We start from the raw sequence: 9,506 nt of genomic DNA on the forward strand, positions 1-9,506 counted from the left end.
TCTCTTCTCCTGAAGTAACTAAAGGCACTTCTTTCCTAAGAGGAGAGATTCTGTATATCTTCCCTACACACTGTGATTATGCATAAATATGGACTCCTACTAACGTAGCTCTGATGACTTTGGTCTCAGTGCTTGCTTTTCAGTTCTAATCAATTTCTAACCCTCTCCTCAAGCAAAAATTTCAAGTCTCTGTCTTCAAAAAGGAATGGCATCTGCAAACAAAATCACTATGCTTTTATATCATTCATTGCATTGATGAAAATAGTAAACAATCGTATGCCTTTCATAAGATCGACAGAACGCTGTCATTCCTTATGGACCATCTAAAGAAGTATTAATGGTGATGGGCTGACAAATCAATAGAAATAATTGTCATAATATAATTTTATAAAAACATTTGTGATATATGTTATTGGTCTAAAGAGTCATTATTTCAAAAATCTTACACAACATTTTTATTTTAATAGTGCTGTGTAAATGCAAATCATGCTATTTTGCTTTCTTCTTATTTATAAGACTTATAATATTATGTTGTATGTATGTTATGTTAAAATTCAGCACTGATATTTTAGAAAAAATATACATTGTTTACATACAGAATTAAAAGAGAACCTATGACTTATTTTCCAGTCTTTGATAAACCATGACATCATTTGCTTCTGGGACTTCAGTCAGGAGGATGGTGATATTCAAAAAATGTCGTTTCCCTGTTGTGATATTTATTATTCAATTAATTTTGTGATGCTTTCATCTCCTATGGGCAGGAGTAGTAAGAAATCCCTTAATTACTTTCTATCTTACATAGAGCTGCTTTGGGTAATCTTAGAAAGCAAATTTTAATTAAGAAACTTAGAAAAGAAGACTGGATTCTACCTATTCTCTTTACACACTGCTGAAACTATGGATCAGCAAAACACTAATGATAATAACATTATTTAAGACTGTATCAAATTCCTTTTAGTTTAACAATTTTTAAAGATTTTTATTTTTGTGGATGTATTTTAAGATTATGATATTGAAATTTTGATTTGCTTCCAATGGATTTAGTTGTTATGACATTTTGTTGTTATGCTGGTCCATTCCTGACATCAATGGATATAGACACAGGTTAATTAGAATTTTTAAATATAAAACATTTTGATAACAGAGTTGATTAGGTCTTTGCAAAGTATATTTGATGAGGTTATTGATATGATCAATATTAGGTCACAAATGTTCAGTGCCATTGTTTCAAATGTTTTAATATTGAATTTAATTGTTAAATTAAATCAATTTAAATCAATTTAAATCAATTTAAAACAATTTAAAGATTTAAAGTTATTCTAAAAATTTGAAAGTATACTGAGTAGAACGGTAGATTCTTGCTAATCTTGTTAGATGTACTATAGTTCATATGATTTTGTCATAAAATGTATTTTTAAGACTCATTCCAATGCATTTAGACTTAACATAATATCTTTAAAATATTTAGAAAATACAAAGAAAATAAGATTAGATGAAACAAACTTTGTAAAATGTTGGTAGGTACTAGGTACTGGCATGTAACTAAAATTCTACTCACAATTCAATTTTGTATATTTTAAATAATTAAAATCAAACAAATTTGACACTAAGAATAGAATGAGCATCAATTTTTTAGACATGTAATGTAAAAATTATGCATAGTCATTTTTCAGATTTTCTTTTAGTCCCTAACATTTAAGAAAATGATTAATAGTTTACATTATGGCACATTTCACAAGGAGTTGGCATTTCTTAAAAGCAGTTGGTGTTAATTTCAAAATGAATGTTTTAGCCTAACAATAAATATAACTTTCCCTTGTGATACTCCTATCATACAATGTGATTATTATCTTTAATTCATGTTTGGGGTCTATGCTTTTTTATTCTCTTCCATTCATGTCAGGAGCATTTGGAGCAATGGAACAATTTCTTCCAGAAATCCTCTCCTCTTCTATGTGCAAGCATATTTTATATATGTACACTGGTGTTTTCCTATATTTGTTTATTAATTTCCTGTACTTCCATTACTTTTCTGTATTCTACAAGGCTTGTTCTCACAAGTGGATATTTCCAAAAATATTATAATCATTTATACTCTGGATATATTCCTTCAGAATTTCCCTTTCTATCACAGACCTCTTTGCTATGGTCTTCCTCCAACATTTCAACTTTCTTTGAACTGTTTTTATGCTTATTACTCAATACCAGCTTGAATTTAATGTTATGAAACTGACCTCATTACATTACAGTTTAAAATAGGGCCTCATATAATATCTTTAATTTTCATCATAAATATGTTTCTCCAGGTTCCCTACATTCTGAAATATATAGTTATAATTTGACTCATTTTTCTTTCTCATGTACCATGTTTAACTAATCAGTGATTAATATTGCTTCTTAACTTGTATTTTGCTCCTCTTTGTCTCTTTCTTCATTCCATTTACCTGTCTTACCCACCATTTCAGCCCATTAGACAATTTTAGATACTTATTAATTAATAGCTTTATTAATTGCTTTTTTATGAATATTAACCTTTTTTTAAACAGCTCTTTCACCCCTGTACCAAAACCTAATGCTACTGTAAGTGCTACTCTTCAGTAAAAAATGCAAATGCCATGTAATATGCCTGTGATGTATTTTTGCATGTCATGTATATGTTGAACAATTTGTGCCTGATCTGCTTTTTACCATACCACTCTGATTACTCCCAATCCTGCCAAATGTTATTTAATATTGTTTATTCCATGTGTGCCTTCACTACTTTCTTTTTCTAGTCTCTAAATTTGAATATTTGTAAAAGCGAAAGAAGTGAAAGCAAAGCTATAACATACCAGCAGCTTTATATTCATGCCCAAGAAAGATTAGACTTCCCTGTCTTTGCTGTCCCATTCTGCTCTTGTGAGAGCAGTAAGTACTAATTACACAGTGTCATTAAAATGGGATTTGGGACCTACATGCCACTGCTTTCTCCCAGATAAATGGTTTCGTCATTTCTCCTTTGGTTCAATGACTGTCGTACCCTTGTCTTCCACCTCTTGAGGGAAACTAGTCCCCATCTTCCAATCAACAGGACTCAGGTGAACATACCCCAGGAATTCTGGCTCATATTTCCTTTATAGTCTTGCTATTTACATGCCTTTGGTCATATAAAAGGAAGAACAACATCTAAAATATGTTTACATTATTTTCCTGATGCCATCGTATTGTTAAGAGTAAAACTCACTTGTGTGTCAATTATATTTACTATTTCATTTTGTTTTCTACTTAGTTTTCACCTTTAATACTCAAAATTAAACACTCACATGCAGAAAATCTCAATACTGAGTATTTTCCTTCACCCCCAATCTCCTTATACAAACAGGATAGAAGGTCATTCAATAATGCAAACTTTGAACAACTTAAGCATAAATGCATGTAGATTTTACTTTAAATTTTTTACATAGCACATTGATTATTGTTATATAATGAAAGAATCCTATTCTCTGTATAATGATATTTACTTGATTCTAATTTCTGTCCTCTTATAGAAACTTTATGAGATAACACACACACAAAATTATTTTCTGATGATAAAGCCAGCAGCGTCAGATAAATTCTTCCAATATATAAACTATAGTCTAATTCTTTATGTTTTATCTTATTTATTTGAGGTTACAGAACTGTAGACCAAAATAAAATACAAGTTATTTTACAAACTTAGTATTTTCTCATTCAGTTAGCAAACTTAGTCTATTTGGATGCCATGAGTCATATAGTTCTTACCAGTTAGCTTGTCTTAGGAAGTGTAAATTTGTGGTCCAAGAAAAAATTCTAATTGTAACTCTCAAAGAACATGCATCTAAGTAATAATTAGAAATGTGATCATCACATTAAATACTTTCCAAAGTAAATTGCCTTATTTCAAAAATGTACTTACTACGATAATTTTTAAAGTTCCTGTACTCTGTTTTAGCTATTAGTCTGGTATTTAAAAATATCTAGCTTAAAGAGCTCTCTGGGAGAAAGGAACCACTTGGATAATGGATAATAACCACTTGAGATAAACATGCTTTATGCTTTTCTTTATCTTCTTTGCTTATTCATTTTAAAAATGAGTTTAACCATTTAAGTGATTCACTGTATATGAGAGAAAGAAACTGATGGGCAGATGAAATAAACTATAGTCAATATTTTTCTTTTTAGGGTTTTTTTTTCCTCCAGAGATAACAGTGATTAATAATGTGATTACAATATAATATAATTTGTCATCATTGATATACTGATTTTATTTTTTATATTTACACAAATGCAAGGTAAAATATAAAAATATGTTATTGATAATGCCTGCATTTCTCATTTTCAATTGAAGAACAAAAAGAAGATTGTCAAGTTGTGGATAATACATAAAAGAATTATTGCTGTAAATATGTTAATTAGATATCTAGATTGCACAATAACAAGTTCATTAGATATATCATTCACTCTATAATCTTACACAGATTTTGCTAATATTGACTATTTCCAATTAAAAAATAAAATGTAAGGCAAATGATATATATGTTCATGGATATTTTAATGGATATTGTAAATATATACCCAAACCCCAATTGATTAAAAATAATAGTACTTAAAAAAAAATAATAGTACTTTGAACAACACAAACTAATGACCAAAAGAGAATCAGAGGCATAGAAACATGAAACAAACTGACAGAGAGGAGCAGGGAAGTGAGGGCACATTGAAAAAAGATCTGAAGAGAAAAGTTAAAGAAAATACATGCATCACCCATGGCCATGGGAGTGGGGACAGGATGGGTGGAGGGAGGCAAAGGGGGAAAAATTGGGACAACTGTAATAACATAAATAACAAACTATTAAAAATATTCCAGTTATGAATATACCATAAAAATAGTATTTTCAAGTGTTTGTAAGAAATACATGAGAAGGCCCTGGTTGGTGTGGCTCAGAAGACTGAGCACCAGCCTGTGAACCAAAGAGTGACTGGTTCAATTCCCAGTCAGGGCACATGCCTGGGTTGCAGGCCAGGTCCCCAGTTGGGGGTGTGCACGAGAGGCAACCACACATTGATGTTTCTCTCCTTCTCTTTCTCCCTCCTTTCCCCTCTAAAAATAAATAAAGTCTGTAAAAAAAAGAAATGCATGAGAAGTATCTTTTTAATCTTAAGTAGAATTTCTTCTTCTGATTATGTCTTTAAACTCTTTACACTCTTCTGATTGCACTCATTTCAAACTCCTTTTTTCTAAAAATGTGATACCTTGCAAAGGATTTTTTTATAAAACTAAGGTTTGTACTCCAAGAAACTCATGTAAGTAATAAGTTTAGAAGGAAAAATAAAAAATAAAACAGACTACACTTACATGAAGGTGTATAATATATACTATACTTCCAGAATTTAAAAAGGGTTACTGGAAGAGTTATTCTGCTTATTTACATCTGCTTAATGAATACACAATTGCCTTTAGTATGAATTTCTCATCAGAGTCAAAGACTAAAACTATCTTTTGTTAGTAAAGCTAGTGGGCAAATAGTAGAACATCAAGTAACAATTACAAATAATATTTATCTTTATAGATATGAGATCTGCCCAGAAAAAGTCCAGCCATTATTAATATAATGAGAATAGTTTGTGTGACATCCATATAACCTGGCAGCTAACGAGTGTGGACTGGAATGCACATCCGTGAACCATGAACAGTGATGAATTCCCTGAACTTGTCAGCTGGAGCAGTAGACACTGTTGAGTGAGCATGTGTACTGAGTGCCTATTGCATTCAGTAGAGCAACAAACCTGCATCAAATTTTTCATTAAGCCTAACCGTTCCTCCATGGAAACTAGTCAGATGGTTTAGAAGGCTTTCAGGGACCATGTAATGCATTCCGAGCAAATAAAAGTGTGGTGCAAATGCTTCAAAGAAAGTGACCCACGTTCTGGAAGGCCTGCAAGAAGCACAACGTGTGAGAAAGTTTAACGTGCATGGGCTGTGATTAACAAAGATCAACGACTGACAGTGTGGGACCTGGAAGCTGATCTGGGGATTCCAAAAACCACTGTGTCCAAGATTTTGATGCAGGCTATTGGCACGAAACGTGTCATGGGAAAATTCATTCTGCAGCTCCTGCTACCAGAGCAGAGCAGAAGCAACATCATATTGCAGTTGCCTATGACTTGATTCAAACTGCTGCCAATGAACCAGATTTCCTCAAGAAGCTCATAACCGGAGATGAATCATGGACCTATGGCTATGATCCAGAAATGAAGACCCAGTTATCCCAATGGAAGTCTCCTGGTTCTCTATGCCTGAAGAAGGTACGGCAGTACCTCGGTAAGATCAGGACCAAGTTAACTGTTTTTTGATTGGGAAGGTATTGTCCATCACAAGTACACCCCTCCAGGCCAAATGATTAATAAGGAGTACTACCTCAATGTTCTTCATTGGTTGAGAGATGCAATACGATGAAAATGGCCACTGCTCTGAGGAACTGGTGGTTGGCAGCTTCATCAAGACAATGTACCCACTCATGCATCACGTGTTATATGGCGTTTTTTGGCAAAACATCAAATCACCTAGGTGACTCAGCCCCTCTACAGGCCAGATTTGACACCCTGTGACTTGTCTTTTACCCAAACTACAATCACCTTTGAAAGGGAAGAGATTTCAGACCTTTGTTGAGTTTCAGGAAAATATGATGGGGCAGCTTATGGCGATTGCAATAAAACATTTTGCAGTGTTTTGAACAGTAGAAGAGACACTGGGAGAACTGTGTGAGGTCCCAAGGTGCCTGCTTTGAAGGGTACTGAGGCATCATTGTCCTATGCACAATGTTTTTTATATCTTCTTCAATAAATATATTTTTCATATTGCACGGATGAATACTTTCTGGATAGACCTTGTATATTATGTGCATTGGTATTTATAGCTAGCGTGTATATTATTTCTTTGCAGATGTACAGCTAACTCTCAACTAATTCTAAATCACATTTCACATGCCTTTGACCAAAGTATTTAGTAATAAAAGAGGAATGTGTTCCGTGTAATGTGCAAAACAAAAAAAAATAGATTTTGATTTGGTGTGCTTTTCCAATATTCATCTTGAACTTGACATCATGCAAATAGAAATTAAGGTACTAAACGAGATTATTTAGATCAGATGACTAAAATGTGCTTATGAGCATACCTAGAATTATAATAAGTCTGGTTTTTATAGTTTTTGTCATGACATTTAAAGAAGAATTCCTTCTGTCAAAAGGAACATGTACTGAAATAGATTGAATAAAATATGCCTGTATGGAATTAGGACTCCTCTTCTCTTCTATTAATCTAATTCATTTTATTGTTCAAAGTTCTTTTATAAATGCATCTGTGCACTGTGGAAATGTCAGCAAATGAAATAGAGAAAATTCCTGAGAGATTTATAACAGGATGTAATTTTTGAATTACCCACATTGTTGTGCTGGGCAGGATCACAGATGAAACTTACTTGAAATCACTGTTTCTTAGATGATCTTGAAGAGCTTAAAAGGTCATCAGGCTTCCCAGTGTGGCTGAAAGTTAAAACATAAGTTAAAATGTAACAGAAAAATATTATAACCATCCTCACCCCAGTAAGGGAGCTAGCTGTCTGTAAGTCAGCTAATTTATAATTCGTACTGCTACCTGTAGTTACCAGTTTAGACAACCTCTGCAACAATCAGCCTCAAATAGCCAGGACTTGATTAATAGTAACTGGCAGCTCCTCTAACTTTGGTTCCTATTTTCAACTTAGGACAAAGCAAAGAAAACCAAATATGTACCCTTATCCAACCAGATAGGGTGCCACTCTTCTAATTAGCCTGCCTACCACTTTTCAAAGACAATAGGCTTTCATCAGGGTGTACCTGAAGTCTTCTTTTTTCCCAATAAAAAGCTACATTTCCTGCTACATTGCCTGTCTTTGAGTCTCTGCCCAAACACAAGCAATGGTGGCCGACTCACCTCTTATGAAGCTCTGGATAAATAGCCTAGCTTGTTCTCATTGGTTTGTACTTGTTTGCTTCTCCTATCCCATAATATGTTGAACCAGACTTGATCTTGCTTGCTTTGGATGATGTTGGTCTAAATCATACTACAGTTTAATTACTCTATGTGACAACACACGCCAGACTGCATTTGATGAGACAGTCTTCGAAGTGTGTGGTTGTTTCATTTGATAGGGTTGGAAAAACAGGATTACTGTACATATGCGTGGGGGTGGGGGGAATGTCACTAAACTTATGTTTAGATCATTAAAAATGTCATGAAATAGTAAAAAACCACAAAATTGCCCACTACTATCATCTGTGATACCTATTTCCTTTTGTAGTTTTAAAATTCCATCTTCATATCCATTTTCTCCTTCACAACAGAATTGTTACCAACACAACATGAGACTGGAAATGTATGTACCACAAGACTCAGTAATTAGAGAGGCTATTCTCCTATGTCTGAATTTGGTTTTAAAATAAGTAATTGATCAATTACTTTTCTTGTATATGGATAGATTATTCGGGGTACAATTTTTATTATCTTTTCTGTTTTCTCCAATGATCCTCAAAAGATAAGAATACAGTCAGGATTTTGTATTTCTTTCATTCTTGGGATGTTTATGGAATAGAAAGCAAAAAGTAGCTTAAAGTCAATGTCTGTAAATAATTTAAATTTATATACATATGTGTATATATGTGAATTTGGAAATATTTTAATTGGTGTTTTGGACAGGAGATGAAAACAAAGAATGGCTTTATGAGTAGCAATAGTGTTAGAATAGTTTCTTATGGTCTTCGAAGCTTATATGTTTCAAGGTTCCCATGAATTGGGGAAACCAATCATGTACTCCAGAGCTGTGTCCTTGGTGTGGAGGTGATTGGAGCATGGGAGGAAAGATACACTTGTCTTTTGTAAATCTGTGGTGGACAGTATGGCTTTATACAGTGTTTGCTATACACAGGCAGAATCAAAGAAAAAATGAGATACGCAGTCTAATGCACTAGTTTTGTTATTCAGTTATCAGTAACCAATTCAATACATAATTAATGCAGCAGAAAATAAGATGCTCTGTGATACACAAAATGTCTCCTTTCTTCTTTTTAAAGATTTTACTTATTTATTTTTAGCAGAGGGGAAAGGTGGGAGAAAGAGGGAGAGAAATATCAGTGTGGTTGCCTCCTGCACACCCCTTACTGGGGACCTGGCCTGCAAACCAAGCATGTGCCTTAGACTGAGAATTGAACTGGCAACCCTTTGATTCGCAGGCCTGCAATCAACCACTGAGAAACTCCAGCCAGGGCAAAATATCTCCTTACCTTCCTGTTTAGCTTTCTTTCCATTCCCCGGTCCTCAAATTGTTTTAATACCAAACTCTAGTCAGCCAAAAATCCCCACAGAGAGAAAGTTTGTTTCCTAGTTGAAGAGTTGACTCTTCCTTCCTTCCTTCCTTCCTTCCTTCCTTCCTTCCTTCCTTCCTTCCTTCCTTCCTTCCTTCCTTCTT

Source organism: Desmodus rotundus, chromosome 2 (assembly GCF_022682495.2).
Source record: "Desmodus rotundus isolate HL8 chromosome 2, HLdesRot8A.1, whole genome shotgun sequence".
NCBI classification, from domain to species: domain Eukaryota; kingdom Metazoa; phylum Chordata; class Mammalia; order Chiroptera; family Phyllostomidae; genus Desmodus; species Desmodus rotundus.